This window comes from Rhinolophus hipposideros, assembly GCF_964194185.1.
Source record: "Rhinolophus hipposideros genome assembly, chromosome: 15".
In the NCBI taxonomy this organism is placed as follows: domain Eukaryota; kingdom Metazoa; phylum Chordata; class Mammalia; order Chiroptera; family Rhinolophidae; genus Rhinolophus; species Rhinolophus hipposideros.
Window position 1 is genome coordinate 32,058,004 of NC_138061.1, and position 17,572 is coordinate 32,075,575.

At 37.9% G+C, this 17,572-nt stretch overlaps 1 protein-coding gene across 1 annotated transcript in view; it reads left to right on the forward strand.

Annotated features, from left to right (window-relative positions):
- The window catches only part of ACTA2 (actin alpha 2, smooth muscle), a 231,902-nt gene that overhangs the window by 55,455 nt on the left and 158,875 nt on the right, over window positions 1–17,572 (forward strand). The window lies entirely within an intron of this gene.

Genomic DNA, 17,572 nt, shown 5'->3' on the forward strand with positions numbered 1-17,572 from the left:
AGGTCTTGGCACCTTATCAGCTACAACATCAAATCTAAGTTAAATCAGTGAGTCCCAGAGGAAAAGCCCAATACTGATTCACCTGGGAAGAATTATTTATCTACCGTGTTTCCCAGAAAATAAGACTTAGCCAGTCAATCAGCTCTAATGTATCTTTTGGAGCAAAAATTAATATAAGACCCGACCTTATTTTACTATAAGACCGGATCTTTAATATATAATATAATATAATATAATATAATATAATATAATATAATATAGTATAGTATAGTATAGTATAGTATAGTATAGTATAGTATAATATAATATAATATAATATAATATAATATAATGCCAGGTCTTATATTAATTTTTGCTCCAAGAGATGCATTAGAGCTGATTGTCTGGCTAGGTCTTATTTTAGGGGAAACACGGTAGTTTCCTTTCTCCCTTGGGCTTTACAGATAAGTGTCATTCAGCTAACCCAATTTGAAAACCCAATAGCTTTTGATTTAACTGGGCTAACGAATTAATCATCAATCCACAACTTTCTCTATTTCAGGATTTCCTGAAATGCACATGTATGCAAACCTGGTACCATCCCCAAATGAGGGTTCAGGACAGCATATAATGTCATGGAGTTGGAGTCTGAAGGGTTAATACGCGTAACTGTACCTGTGGCTGTACCTGTGTATGTGCATAATTATATTTATTTTCTTTCACAAACTTATAAAGGTATCACATGTAATGGCTTTTATCAATATCTGAACACATGAAGTACATGTTTATAAATGTATATGTTCATTACATTATAATAAAAGACAGATACTGCATTGTAAGTATATATCTTCAGGTTAATAGTTCCCCATCTAAATCCTACATGGGTTGAAAGGCTCCCAAAATTGTCTACCACAGATGTAGAGGGACAAAGACATGGGCCAGGGGTGGATCCCTGGGTGGGACACAGTCAGAATTTACCTTGATAGTTTATAAACTGGAGGTGTAGCGCCAGTGATCTTGAACTTGATTTCCTTGTCAAGAAAAACCCATGCTTTGGATTAGACAGATCTGTATTCAATTTCCAACCACTTTATATTTGCTGTGTGACATTGGGCAGGTTACTTGATATCTCTAAGCCTCATTTTTTCTCATCTAGAAACCACTGTTAAGTTCTTTCTGGTAAGATCTTTGGGTGAGTTCCATGAAATAATACATGTAATGTGCCAATCCCTGTGTTTGGGGCCCATAGGAAACACTTAATAAAGTGATACAGTTTCTAGCTCTCAGTTACCTTTTAATACTCCAAAGACATTTTCACCCCAAAAGAAGCCACTAAACTTAAAAGCTAAGTGCTCATAAATAAAATCAATGTAACCCTTACTTATTGAGCCTTTATATGTATAACACACTACAGCGGGCTCCAGAGCATGACCTAAGAGGCAATGGTTGTGGTGTCCAATTGGTGACAATGGCTGACGCTACGATGTGTGGAATTAACAGACTTGCCTAAGAGTTTTCTCCCACATGTCCCAATTACTCATATAGTGTGCGTGATTCTTTTCTCTGTCTTGCCATCAGAATTACTCCTCCCCCGGAGACGATTAGCATTTTATATGTGACTCATATAACAATCTGTTTGAAACTTACCCCAAAGCAATGATCACTTGGCAGCTGCATTTTTAACTCTAGCTTCCTCTTGCCTAATGAGATCAGATGCCTCTGCTGTCTTTGTTTCTTTATTATTTTTTTCCTGTTGATTGAATTCAATTTAAATCCTTGTTTAATCTTGCAAGAAATATCTGAGGTGTGTTCAGAACATATATAGATCACAGCGATACTTCCTTAAAGTTTTCTTGAATCATCTATCTCATCCTTGATGTCTCTATCTTCAAAATGATCCTTTTTCCTTATTTCCATGGCTCCCCAATATTTCTGGACCTCTAGTATGCATGATATTTTCCTGTCTGCCTGTCTGCCTGCTGGCCTATCTTATTTCCTTCCTCCATTATTAAATGTAAATTTCACCTTAGTTTTAATTATATAATACATATATAATTCATATTATAAAAATTTAAGTAATTCAGATAATCAAAATGTCCTCTTGAGCACCGATCCCTAGTCCCACTACCTTCCCCAGAGATAACCACTGTTGTTAGTTGATATATGTTCTTCCATGTCTTTTCCTCTACAATTATTAAGTTGGATCACATACAATTGCTGTTTTTGCAGGTCACAAATGGTCAAATACAAGCAATTTCACATGATTTAATCCTACTCTCTCCACACAAAGAGACAGATACACACACTCTCACACAGAAGTATACAGTGTTATTGTATGAATATTAAGCACATAGATAGAATTATGTTATGTTATACATATTTTAGTGCAATTTTTTCACATAGTAATACATCCTGTATCTGGAAGGTATGTAATTTTCTACCTTCTTGATATCCGTTCTGCAAAGGCCTTTGGGGGCAGGGGAGAAGAGAGTGACAGGATTGGAGACTGTGGGAGCTTAAATTTCTGGACATGGATTGCTAAGAAGCAAAACAATGGTTTCGGGATCACTGCTGGTATTTCTCTTACTCCTCCTGCCTCTGTTTCTCTGAAGTCCTAGGAGAGAACTGTTGGAACATGAGAAAACAATATTAGAACTTTATTGTTACTTACTTTTTTCCCCTCACCCTTCTTAGTTTCTGTTTGGTGTATGTTTTCTAGTGTACATAGTATATTAATAAAATAATATACAAATATAATAACTGATATATAAATGTATATATACTAGGGGTGCTTACTCAAATTTTTTTTTACCCATAGAGGCACATTGTCAAAAAGTGCATTTGTAGATTTATTCATTTATTTATTATTGAATTCCTGCTAATTGTCAGTATTTTCTAAGTTAATGGAAATTTGATAGTAGACAAAGTTTGCAAATTATTGCTCCATAGGAATGGTTCAATCACCATTTCATCAGTAATACTGATTAATAGTTTAGTCAGTAATTAAGGAGGGTTTTGCTTCAATTACTTCTTTTTAGAAAAGATTTTTATTAAAAATATAGCTAACATACAATATTATATTAGTTTCGGGGGTACACCATAATTATTCAACATTTATATACCTAAAGAAGTGGTCACCAATGTAAGTCCAGCAATCATCTGACACTATACTGTGCTATCACAATCTTATTGGTTGTATTCCATTATTATTTCTTTGCTTCTTCATTTTGGCTGCCTCTCTGTGTTTGTTTCTATGTATTAGGTAAATTTGCTATGTCTCCCATTTTTGGCCTGGTGGCTTTATGTAATAGGTATCCTATGGGGCCTTGGCACAGATTCCCTGGTCAGCTGAGCCGGGTACTCTAGGAGTGTCACTTGTGTGGGTTGTGTATTACCCTCCTGTTATAGTTGAGCCTTGATTGCTCTTGGCATGTCAGTAGGTGGGATTGACTCTTAGGCTAATTGGCTGTGGGGTTTGGCCACATCCACAGCTTATGGGTTGCTATGTAGGAGGTTTATCCCACTGAGTGGAGTTTGCCTCACTGGGGTCTGATTCCTTTAAGACCTCCCTTTATGTGTGCCGCTTGTGGGGCTAGTTGGGCAGTGCTCTGCTATTGTCTGAAGCCACCCTCTAAGTATGTTGGTTCTGGGTCTCTTGGGAGGGACTTCAGTGCAAACCCAGGTCAGCCACTGCCTATGATCATCTGGTGGCTACCTGGTAGGAGCTATAAAGTGATCCACAGTTGTTCACTTCCTGTGCTGGACCTGGAAGCACATGGGAGAGGCCATGCTGTGAACTGAGGATGGCTGCCGCTAGTAACGGGCTTGGGGTAGCTCCACAAAAAGCCAGGACACCCCAAGGCCTGCTGCCACCTGCCAGCTCCTTTAAGGTTCAGCCAATGGTAACTCCTCGTGTGGTACAAGAATTGGGTGAGGCAGTCTCAGGGAGTCACTAGAGTGAGAAGAATTGTGGTCACCAAGTTAATGTAAAATCTGGTTTGGTGCCACTGCTGAGTGAATTTGGAGCAACTTGGCGAAAGTCTCAGCATACCGAGGCCGGTCGCCACCCACTTGAGGCCTGCCATACTCTGATAGTTTTCTAAGGAAGAATGTAATGTGGGTGGGGCTGGCTACTCTTGGAGAAAGTGTCTTCAGTAGTGTGAGTTAGGTGAGGCAGGGTCCCAGTGAGTCAGCAGGGTGGAACAGCAAGCTCACCAGGCCAATCAAGTTCAGATTTCACTGGAGGAGGTGGGCTGAACACAGGAAAGATGGCATCTGCCTGCCTGCTGCAGGGAAGATGGACCCCTCACCAGGGAAATGCCCACTGTCCTCCAGTCCTCTTCCTGAAGTCACAAAGCCCAGTCTGCCCCATATGTCTCTAAGGCCCTTTGAGTCACCATCTCTCTGCTGGAGCTCAAGATGAGAGTGGGTGAGTAAGTCTGTACATGGGCCATTTAAAAGGATGTCTGGGTTTCTTGCAGCCTTCGGTCCCACCCAAACAGTTGGAATCCCCACTGTTTTTCACAGGCAGATGTTGTGGGCGCTCCTCAGCACCAGTACTCCAGGCTGGGGAGCCTGGTGTGGAGGGCTGGGGTCCCTCACTCCTCTGGGAAGAACCAAGGGGTCCAAGATATCCCTCTTGATTCTCAACCGCCACACAGAGGTGTTGGGCCCGTTACTCATCTCCATCCCTCTACCAGTCTCGACGTGGATTCTTTGTGGTTTTAGTTATAGGGCTTCTGTTTGACTAGATGTCAGATGGTTCTCCAGGTTGGTTGTTCTACGATTTAGTTGTAATTTTAATGTGTTCACAGAAGGACACAGTATTTATCTATTCTGCCATCTTGTATCTCTTCTGCTTGAACTACTTTTGATAGATGAACTAAAAATATTCAGCCACAAACTCCATGAAAATTGTTGGAAAATGTGAATAAATTTTCCATGAAACAAACATCTAAATTGAAACATCTGGATTTGAATAGTGTAAATAGATGGCCACTCCCCTTCTCAGGAGAAAGAGAAACCTAAGAGTAAATGGGAAGGGAAAAAGCTCAGAGACTTTCAAAATGACATAGCTTTTGGACTGAAAAGGAGGGTTAACTCTTCCTTCTAAATCTCTTGTGGCATCAATATCAAAGTATAAAGCAAATTTAGATAAATTGTTCCTCCAAATAAGCATGTAGTGTAAGCACACTAAGTAAAAGGAACAGTATTAAGCTTTTTACATCTATCATTTCAGTACCAGGCAGATTATTTTTCCCATTCTCTAGATGAGAGCACTGAGATTAAATTTTCCAAGGCGCCAGCAGCTGGTCAGGGAGGCTGGATTTACACCCAAGTCTGACGCCGAATCCATGCTCTTGCCCATTATGCATATCACCTGAGGTACAGGGAAAAGCTAGAGAGATCAAGATGGAAATTCAGAAGAGGCAAAATCAAGGAATATTGATTATTGGCCCTTTTGCTTATGAGGTGTCTACTCATAAATTCTTTTCTGTTGTTGTTTTTGGTCCTTACAAAAAAATACATAAAAATAGAATTCAAAAAATATCTAGGCATACTCACAGTATGTGGTTAGCACACCATAAAAATCCACAAGGAAGACTGGGGCAGTATGGTTTTTGGGTCTGTGGGATGATGGAGATGCTGTTCTGGTACAAAAAATGGGCTCTTTGGAGTTAGGCTTGAGTTGGAATCCTCACTCTGTCACTTACTTGACTATAAGAGCCAGCGCCAGTTCTTTACCATCTCTGAACCTGAGTTTCCTCATCTCTGATATGGAGCTAATTCCACTGATCTTACAGAATCGTTGTGAGAACTAGAGCTAATATGTGCAAAGTGTTTACACAGCAACATGGCTCACACAAGGGCTCTGTAAAGCTCTTTTCTTTTTCCCCAAGGGAGACAATCCATCTGCTGGAGGGAATAAGCAGCAACAAATCCTACAAATGAGATCTGGTTTTACTGCCGTCACAAACAAGCAGACTTTCATAACAGCTTGTAAGCCTTGCCCTAAGCTCTTGTGTATGTTATCTTTAGTACTTGCAGCAACCTTCCAATGCAGTGCTATTATTTCCATTTTAGAGATACAGAAAATGAGTCTCAGAGAAGTCTAGATTGCACTGCTGGAAAATGGCAGAACCAAGAGTAATACTTTTGTACAAGTTGTCCTTGCTTTCCACTCATCCCAGTCTTGTGGCTGCAGTGGCAGGAAAAGGCAAGGGCATTTTCTAACTCTCTAGTCAGAGAAAGAAGCAAGTGTGTTTCCTGATATTTTAAACCCAACCTTCTTTTTAGGGGAGCCATAGAAAATGTCAAATCTCTACTTTCTATGCTCGTTCTGTGGGAAGAATATCCTAAAACTGTTTGTGGAGGCAGAGAAAAGGGATTGGGGTTGACAGGAAAGAATAAAGCAGAAGCATTACACATTTTTGTTTCTCTGAATCAATCTTTGAAACAGGACACTTTAGAAACAGCATGACTCAGGCAAGTTGTCATTCTAATACTTCCTTATTGTTTGGCCATGTTTTTAACATGTCTTAGTAGAGAATGCAGTCCTGCTCAACAGGATAATCCTGTGTCCTCCCAAACTATCATTGACCAAAATGAAAGCTGAAGAATTAAGATGACCATGTAAAACTCTTTCATATAGAGACAATGTAAGAGGTTGGTGTCAGACGGAATAGCCTTTAAGCCACAGTTTTGCAATTTACTAGCTCTGTAACCATGGGATTTCTCATCCTGAACTTGTTCTTTCAAATACCGTATGGGATTATACATTCCTTCAGTGATTACTGAGCAACAACTATATGCCATGCACTATTCTAGGGGATATGGTAGAGAACTAAGAAACCAAAAACCCTTGCCTCATGGAGCTGACATTCAAGTTTAGGGAGAGAAATAATAAGGATACATAAATGAAAAATATATACATATATAAATATATAATAAAATATATAAATATGTAATATATTAGTGATAAATACTGTGAAAAAAAAAGTAAAACAGAAAAAGAAAATGTGAATTGTTTGTTGGGGGAGTTGGCACTTTGGGATACCCAGGGCAGGCCTCACTGAGAAAGTGACTTTTTGAGTAAGGATATGAAAGAAGTGAGGTAGCAAGTTATGCAGATCACTGTGGATGGCAGTAGTCAGTTGTCTACATGGGTTTGTTGTTTAAGAGAAAAGTTCCAGGCTAGAGATACAATTGAGGAGTCATCACTGAATAGATGTTATCAAATTAAAGCCAGTAGATTGAATGAGGTCACCAGGGAGTGATTATAAAAAAAAAAAAAAAAAAAAAAAAAAAAAGTGGTCCAGATACTGAGCTCTACAGCATGCGAATATTTACAAGTATGATAAAGTACCAGCCAAAGAGATTGAGAAGGAATAGCAAGAAATGTAAGCGCATAACCAGGTGAGTGTGGTGTCCTGGGATTAAAATGAAAACATATCTCAAAATAGAAAGAATGCTGCTGATACAGTAAGTAAGCAAGTTGAGGATGGAGAAATGACTCCTGGATTTAGCAGCATAGCAGTCAGTAGTGTCCTTGAGAAAAACTATTTTTAGTAGCATGTAGGGAATGAGAAAATCCACTTGGAGTGGTTTTAAGAAAGAAAGGATAGAAACAAGGAGTGTGTGTCCAGATAATTCTGTCAAGATATTGGGCTGTAAAAGGAAGGAGAGAAAACAAATGTGTGATGAAGACAAAGTAGGATCAGATTTTATTTATTTATTATCCTGATGAGGAAAAAAAAAAAATCCCAAACATATTTTTGTATATTAGCAGAAAAGATACTTAGAGGAGGAAAAACATCCAAAAAAGTGAGAATTGGGATAATAATAATAATAATAATAATAATAATAATAACAACCACAAAATTGTAATTGGTTTTTTCCTTAAATACCCAGTGTAAGTCAGGTTCTGTATCAGGTCCTTTGTATTTATTTTCACCCTCTAAAATACCCTGCTTATCATTCTTATTTAACAGACAAGGAAATTGGGACTTGGCACATTAGTGATCCTGCTTTAGACCATGGATTCTTAAACTTCAGTGTGTGGAAAGCTTGTTAAAATGCAGATTTTGACTCAGTAGATCTGGGCTGGGTCTTGAGAGTCTGTATTTCTAACATTTTCCTGTGAGAAGCCAAGGCTGCTGGCACTGGACCACACAACAGGTAACAAGAGCCTAGAACAGATTGTGTGGATTGTACTGAATTGCTGATAGTACTGAATAGAAAAAACCCAAGTTCTTTCTACTGCGCCATATGTCCTCCCATGTTCTTAGATGGGCCACAGATTAGAAAACCAAAGTAAAAGAGAGACACAAAGAAGCAATGGAGGAAGGGAAACAACCATCTCTTCTGCTTTCTGGCAAGAAGAAACTTGAGGAAGGCAAGCCAAGGCCAGTTTGCAGCATGAAGCACGTGCTATCACAGGCCCATCTGAAAGACCAAGATTCTCCTATGGCGCCACCTCAGAGTGTCTGGGCCAGACATGCTTTTCTAGTCATGACAAAGTGTTGGCTCATCCCAACCCATTCTTATTTAGCCTCGCTGTGGTCCATGCCTCTGTAGTACAACTCAAAGCTATTCCCACCTATAGGCCCAGAATGGAGAAATAGACAGCCGAACTCATTACATAAGTCAACCTGAAAACTTGCTCTTTGAATCAGTGAGGTGTGGTGCAAGATGCAGCACTCAGATTTGGGGGTTATACACTGTTGGATTTTACCCATGGCTTGGCTACTTATTAAATGTGTGATTTGAGCACATTTTGAACTTCTCTAAAATGGAGATAATGCTCTCTAATTTGCAGGGAGACAGTACCGCATCATGGTTAATAGTGTGGCCACTGGAAAGATTAACAAGTTCAAATCTTATTGCCATGACTTCCTTGTTGAGTTTTTAACTGTGCTAAGCCTCAGTGTTTCTTTCCTCATCTGTAAAATGGGGAGAATAGTATTCCTACTTCATATGGTTGGTAGAAAAATCAAATGAGATAATCCATGTAGAGATCAATAAATGTTAGCTCTTAATATTAATAATATTACTACAGGGATGTTGTGAGGCTTGATTGAGGTAAAGATGTGAAAGTGCACAGTACAACACCTTACCTAGAAGAGGCACTCCATACATGTTTGCTTTCCTGTTCCCCTAACCAATGAATTAAGCAGGCAACTCTGGGGTTACTTGATGAAACGTGTTAATGGAAAAAAAAAAAGAGAAGCATCTTAAGTATCCAGAATATAGCCGTATCATTTGTTTAGACAGAAGCATAGCTGGAGAATAAAAAGAATCACAGAAAAAAATTCTATCTTGAACAGTAGGAAATACCAGAAGGATGAGTGAGGATGGTGATATTCTCAGAAATCCTGAGAAGTTTATGCGGAAAGAGTCTACTTCCCAGCTTCTCACTGCTAGTGCCATCCTTGAGCTGTCAGGGTCTCTCCAGGCAGCACTCACTGGTACTGAAGCAGCAAGCCACACTCCCTTTGATTTCCAGATCAATGTGGCACTACGGCCATCTTTGTAGAAGTGTCTGCTAGAGGCCCTTATTCATGCCATCTTGAAATGCCACTATGTCAACTCCTAGGTCTTCAAATAGTATATGTAGAGATATATTTTTAACGTTTTCTTTTCATTTATTCTGGAAAATACCAAAATCATTAAAATTCATATAAAAGCATAATCTAATTTTATCATTAATAACTGCAAGCAAAATATCATTTTAAAATGATCTGTGAAAGAATAATTTGCAGAAAGTGAAGCAATCATTACATCCTCTTAGTTCAAAGCACACACTCATTATGTGTATTTATCTCCCTCTGGGTTTTGTGTTGTAACTAAAATGAAATGGACATGGACTCTATCTTCCAAGTAATTACAGGAGTGTGAGGGTTCAAATAAGTAAAGAATGAAGGAGAAAACTGAAAATTTCTTAAAGAGGTAACTACACTAACAGCTCAGAGGAAAAGTTCATTCAGAAAAATTCATGGAGGAGGCCATGGTGAGTTCAATCTTAAGAGTTAGGTAGGATATAGAAGTGAATCATCAAAATACACCAATTTGCAAATATACGAACTATGGATAACTATATAAACCACTGGAGGCATGTGAATATTTGAAAGTAAAGATCTTTATTTGACAATAACTGGTAACTTCCATTTTGGATTGATTCCACTGAGTTAGGCAACTGACCTCAAAATGATCCTCTTCCGGGATGCTGCAATGCTGAGATGGAGAACGAAATGGGTCTCCAAAATGTAGGTGTAAAAGAGTTTACTGACTCATCATCCATCAAACTCTCATTCCCAGACTGGTAACATGAAATTGTTTATTATCCCTAGAACAGCAGGCTGTTTCTTTCCTCTGTGCTTTTGTTCAGGTTGTTCCCTTTGCCAAGAATTCCCTTTCCCTATTTCTTAACCTGGGTAACTCAACTCAGTGTCTCCCTTCACCAAGACATGTGACGATACAGAGAGGATCATGCCCCTCTCCTTTGTGCTCCTGTGACACCCGCAATGAACCTCTGCCCTTGGACATGGCTCTGACTTCTCACTTCACCATGAGCTCCTTACCTTTCTATCCCTCCTGCCATGCACAATCTCCAGCACATAGTAGGCACTCCAATCTGACACTATCTGTCTTTTACTGGGCAAATATAGTTCATTTACATATTTTGTAATTTTTGATATATTGGCATTTATTTCTACTAGTACTCATTTTGTGCTATTTAATCTCTTTTTCTATGCTTTATTTTTTAAAAAATTTTTCTAGCATTCTTCTGGATATAATTTTTTTTAAAAATTCCTTTTATCTCCCTTTGTGGTTTGAAGTCATACATTTTATTTTTATGGTACTCTATTTTAGTATTTAAACTTAACATTTAAAAATGTATATTCCAATTGGGGTGAACACTTCATAAGGTCTATAAATGTCTCATTACTGTGTTGTACATCTGAAACTAACATAATATTGTATGTATGTCAACTGTAGTTGAGAAATAAATTTTTAAAAAGTATACTTCACTTTAGAAAGTCAAGTAAATTAGCATCTATATCTATACTCTCCACCTAAACAGTACAATGACCTTAGAATGCTTTAAATCTTGTCACTAATTTTGCATATCATTGCACAATATTTTACTTCATCTTTATTATATTATACTTATTTTTAGTCAAATTTACTTTTGCTGAAGAGTAACTCACCACATATGAGTGGGTCTAATTCTGAACTTTCTATTCTGTTCCATTCATCTATTGAGGTACAATTTATCTACAATTAATTCACCAATTTTAAGTATAAAATTTGTGGTTCTTTACAAGTGTATGAGTCATGAAACCACCACCACAGACAAAACAGAATGTATCCATCACTTCACACTGTTTCCTTATACACATTTGCAGTTAATACTCACCCCCACTGTCTTAATTGGTTCATGCTGCTTTATTGGGTAATTGTAACAAATTACCATAAATGAGGTGGCTTAAATGACAAAAATTTTTATCTCCCTTTTTGGGAGGCCAGGAAATCCAGGGTCAAGGCGCTGGCAGATCCATTGTCTGGTGAAGGCCTGCTTCCTGGATTACACATGGCTGTTTTCACATTATATCCTCACATGGTGGAACAGAGAGCTGAAGCAAGCTCTCGTCTCGTAAGGGCACTAATCGCATCCATTCATGAGGGTTCGACCTAATCACCTCCCAAAGACCTCCCCCAATACCATAACATTGGATGTTAAGATTTCAACATTTGAATTGGTGGGGGACACAAACATTCAGACCATAACACCCACCAGGGTCCCAGGAAACCACTGATCTGCTTCCTACCACAACTGATTAAAGTCTTTCCTAGAGTTTTATACAAACGGAAAAATTCTTTATAGATTGTTTTGTGCCAACTTTTTTTCACATAGTATAATATTGTTAAGATCCATCTATGTTGTATATATCAATAGTCAGTTCTTTTAACTGATAAAAAGAATTCCATTGTATAGAAAGGCCACAATAAAATACCTTTATTCATTAATCAATTGACAAACATTTGGGTTATTTCCAGTTTGGGGCTATTATGAATAAAGCTGCAATGAACATTGAAAAATAGTTCTTTGTGTGGACATATGTTTTTCTTTTCTTTATTTTAAATTAATTTTTGACATTCAATATTATTTTATATTAATTTCAGGTATATAGCATAGTTTGGTAGACATTTATATACTTTAAGAAGTGATCCCCTTGACTAGTCTAGTACCCACCTGGCACTATACATAGTTATTACCGTATTATTGACTATACTCCCTATGCTTTACTGTACATCCCCCTGACTATTTTGTAACTACCAATTTGTACTGCTTAATTTCTTCACCTTTTTTAACCTGTCCCCCAACCCTCTTCCATCTATCGCCCCAACAAATCTAATACCCATCTGACACCATACATACTTACTACAATAGTACTGATATATTCCTTATGCTATACCTTACATCCCCATAACTACTTTTTAACAACCAATTTGTGCTTCTTAATCCCTTCCTCTTTTTTTTCACCCATACCCCCAGACCACCTACCATCTGGCAACCATCAAAATGGTTTCTGTATCTATGAGTTTGTTTCTGTTTTGTTTGCTTATTTTGTTCTTTAGATTCCACATATAAGCGAAATCACATTACATCTGTCTTTCTCTGTCTGACACTCCACTCAGCACAATGCTCTCCAAGTCCATCCATGCCACTGCAGATGGCAAGAACCCATCCCCTTCAAAGGCCAAGTAATATTCTATTGTGTGTGTGTGTGTATACATATATACATATATATGTATACACACACACATATATGTATATACATATATATAACTATTACACCTACTCTTTACCCATTCATCCATCAATGAAAACATAGGTTGTTTCCTATCTCAGCCATTGTAAACAGTGCTGCAATGAACATATGGATGCTCACATCCCCTCAAAGTAGTGTTTTGGGTTTCTTCAGCTAAATACCCAGAGTGAGATTATTGGGCTCCTGTTTGTCTCTTGTTATATAGCCTTTGTTTTAAAGTCTATTTTATCTGGTATAAGTATTGCTATCCCAGCTTTTTTTGTTCTTATTTTTTTGTTTCCATTTTCATGATTTATCTTTTTCCATCTTTTTACTTTCCATTTGTGTGCCTTTGAATCTGAAGTGAGTCTCTTGTAGGCAGCATATGTAAGGGTTTTCTTTTCTTATCCATTCATCACTCCTATGTCTTTTGATTGGAACATTTAATCCATTTACATTAAAACTAATTGTTGATAGATATGTAGCTATTGCCATTTTATTCATAATTTTGATTTTTTTTTCTATCTTAAAGAAGTCCCTCTAACATTCGTTGTAATACTGGTTTGGTGGTGATGAACTCCTTTAGCTTTTTCTTGTCTGGGAAGCTCTTTTTCTGTTTTTCAATTTTATTTATTTACTTATTTATTTATTTATTTATTATTTATTTATTTATTTATTTATTTTCAATTTTAAATAATAGCCTTGATAGGTAGAGTACCCTTGGTTGTATGTCCTTACCTTTCATCACATGGAATATTTTGTAGCCTGCAAAGTTCCTTTGAGAAATCAGCTGATAATCTTATGGGAGCTCTCTTATAATTTATTAGTTGCCTTTCTCAAAGGATTCTCTCTTTGTCTTTAACATTTGCCATTTTAATTATAATGTGTCTTGGTGTGGGCCTGTTTGAGTTCATCCTATTTGGGACTTTCTGGACTCTTTCCTTCACCAGGTTAGGAAAGTTTTCAGTCAATATTTCTTCAAATAGGTTTTCAATCTCTTGCTGTCTTTCTTCTCTTTCTAGTACCCGTATGATGTGAATGTTGTTACACTTGATTGTAGTCCCAGAGATCTCTTAATCCATTCTCATTTTGGGGGGGATTCTTTTTTCTTTCTGCTCTTCCAATTGGGTGGATTCTGCGACCTTGTCTTTCAAATCACTGATTTGATCCTCTGCTTTATCTAGTCTGCTGGTGATTCCTTCTAGTGCATTCTTCATTTCAGTTATTATATTCTTCACTTATGATTGGTCCTTTTTTTATGGTTTCTATGTTCTTTTTACACTTGCTATCTCTCTGTTGAAGTTCTCACTAAGTTCCTTGAGCATCCTTATAACCATTTTTTTTGAACTCTGTATCTGGTAGGTTGTTTGCTTCCATTTCATTTAGTTCTTTTTCTGTAATTTTCTCCTGTTCTTTCACTGGGGACATATTTCTTTGTTTACTCATTTTGGCTGCCTCTCTGTGTTTTTTTCCCCTCTGTATTAGCTGGATCTTCTATGTTACCCAGTCTTGGCTGGGTGGACTTATGTAGTAGTAAGTGCCCTGTGGGGTCCTGCCACAGTCTCCCTGGTCACCAGCTCCAGGTGCTCCAGGAGTGTCCCTTGTGAGGGTTGTGTGTACCCTCCTGTTATAGGTGAGCCTTGATTGCCATTGGCACCTCAGTGCATGGGATTGACCTTCAGGCTGACTGGCTGTGTGGTTTGGCCCTGTCCACAGCTTACAGGTTGATATTTGGGGGGCTTACCCCACTGAGTGGAATTCACCCTTGTGGGTTCTGGTGCCTGTTCAGAAAGCCTTTTTTCTGTGTTTCTTGTGGGCCTAAGTGGGTGGGGTTTGCTATGGCCAAAAGCTAACCTCCAAATATGTTGGTTCTGGGGCCTCTTAGGAGAGGCTCTGGTGCAGAACCAGGTCACCCACTACTTATGCCTGGCCAGGGACTAGATGGTAGGAGCTACAAAGTGATCTGTGGTTGTTTGCTGCCTGTTGGAGGTGTGTGGAAAAGGCCAGGCTGTGAACTGAGAATAATTGCCACCAGTGCTTGGCCTGGATAGCTCTGCAAAAATAAGGACACCTTGAGGACTGCTGCCACCTGCCAACTTCCTCAAGGATCAGCCACTGATAAAGCTTTGTGTGGTACGTGAGTTGGGTGAGACAGAGGCTCAGGGAGTCACTAGTCTGGAAAGAGTTGTGGACACCGGGTTACTGTAGATTCTGGTTTGGTGACAGTGCTGAGCCTAGAACAAGTCAACAAAAGTCTCAGAGTACACCAAGGCTAGTTACCACCTACCTTGGGCTCATGGACTCTAATAGTTTTCCAAGAAAGAGTGCAATGCAGATGGGTGTGGCTACTAGCCAAGAAAGTACCTCCAGCATTGGGGGAGTTGGATGCGGTGAGGTCCCAGTGGAGCTCACCAGAACAATTGGGATTCAGATTTAGCTGTGTTGGGAGAGGGTTCACAGAAAAGATGGTGCCCACCTTCCAGCTACACTGGGGATGGATCTCACACAGCGAAAATGGGGAAGGGACTGTCTTCCATCTCTCACACCATAGCCCCACACCTCAGTCTGCTACCAGTATGCCTCCAACATGGCCCAGGTCACTGTCCCTTTTCTGGAACCTTTTCAGAGTGAGTGCCTGTGAGTGAGTGAGTCTGTGTGCAAAACCTTTAAGAGGACATCTGGGTTTCTCACAGCCTTCTGTCCCACTTGGATGGCCAAAATCCCCACTGTTTTTCACAGGAAGATGTTTTGGGGGGCTCCTCTTCCCAGTACCAGTACTCCAGGTTGGGGAACCTGGTGTGGGGTTGGGGTCCCTTGCTCCTTCAAGGGTAACCTCCACGGCCAGGATATACCTCCTGATTCTCAACCACCACACAGAGGTTTGGGGCCAGCCTGTTTTGCGTCTCTGGCCCTCCTACCAGCCTTGATGTGGCTTCTTCTTTATATCCTTGTTATAAAACTTGTGTCCAGCCAGATTTCAGATGATTCTCTGGGTTGATTGTTCTATAATTTAGTTGTAATTTTAATGTGTTCACAGAAGGGAGCAGGTAGAATGTTTATTTTGCCATTTTGGATCTCTGGACACGTTTTTATTTATCTTGGTAATTACTTATATGTTAAATTGCTGAGTCATATGGTAAGTGATTTTTTTTTCTAAATTTCATCACTGTAAGTATAATCAGTAGGCATATTAATATCACATATACTTTTAAAAATATTTTAAGAGCCGTGTTGTATGATATATCAAGAATGTGAAACTATTAAAGGTAGGTGTATGTTTGTTTTTCTAGGAAACATCTAAACTCTTTTCCAAAGTAGTTTGTACCATTGTGCATATCCTTGTCCAATGTATGAGAATTCCTGTTGCTCCATGTTCTCACCAACTTGGAGTTATCAGTGTTTTTAATCTGATCTCTGATGTAGGCATTTGGTTGTCTCTCACTGTGGTTTCAAAATAACATTTCCTCAAGACTAATGGTAACAATCTTTTTTGTGTCTTATAGCTTTTCATATATTTTTAATATCTATTCAATTTTTTGTATATTTAATACATTTTTAGTCTTTTCATTGAGTTTTAAAGTTCTTTGTATATTTTTATTATAAATATTTTCTACTGTACCTTGTCTTTTTATTTTCTCAACAGACTTTCATAAAGCAGAAATTCTACATTTTGATGAAATCCATTTTATCAATGTTTTCTTTTATGGTTTATGGTGATTGGGTCCTATCTGTGAAAACCTAACCCAAATTTGCAAAGATACCCTACTATTTTTATTCTAGAAGCTTTATATATTGTTAGAAACTTGAGTTAATTATTGTGCATGCTGTGAAGTTAGGGCTGAAATTCATTGTTTTCCATATAGATATTTCATGTTTCTGGTATCATTGTTGAAAAGACTATTCTTTCCCTATTTCTCCATTTCCCAATTTGTCTATTGTCAATTGACTATATATATGGGTCTATTTGGGACTTTCTATTCTCTTCCATTGATCTATTTATTGGTCCTGACATCCATACCATACTGGCTTACTTACTGTAGCTTTATAGTAAATCTTTTAATCAGGTAGTGTAAGTCTTCCTACTTTGTCTTTCTTTTTCTAAACTGTTTTTGCTCTTTTAGGCCTCTTAAATTTCCACATACGTTTTAGGATCAGTTTTCAATTTTTACAAACAAGCTACTAAAATTTTGATTGATTTTTTGATTGAGACAGGAATCCAATTTTATTTTTTAAAAATATAGATAACAATTTTCTCAACACCATTAAAAAAAAATCCATCCCTACTAATTTGCACTGCCACATATATCAAATGTTCATATACATATGCATGTAGTTCTAGGCTATCTATTCTGTTTCATTGATACTTTCCTTTTTCTTGTGTTAATAATACATTGTGTTAATCATTACAACTTTATAATAATTCTATGTGCCTAGAATAAGCTAGATAAGTAAGAGATATCACCTCTCCTTGTTCTTTGATTTTAAAGGAGTTTTGACCATTCTTAGCAGTTTTATTTTCTGCATTACCTTGTCAGTTTCTACCAAAAAGCAAAACAAAACAAAAACCTATTGGTATTCTGATTAGAATCACTTTGAATCCTTAGATGAATTTGGGGAGAATGAAGATTTTATGATATTAGAATTTTATGATATTAGAATTAGAATTAAGATTTTATGATATTAAATCTTTTAATCCATTGAGTGTGCTTTATCTCATTTATTAACCTCTATTTAATGCTTTTGAATACAATTTTTAATTTTTCTCCATAAATATCTTA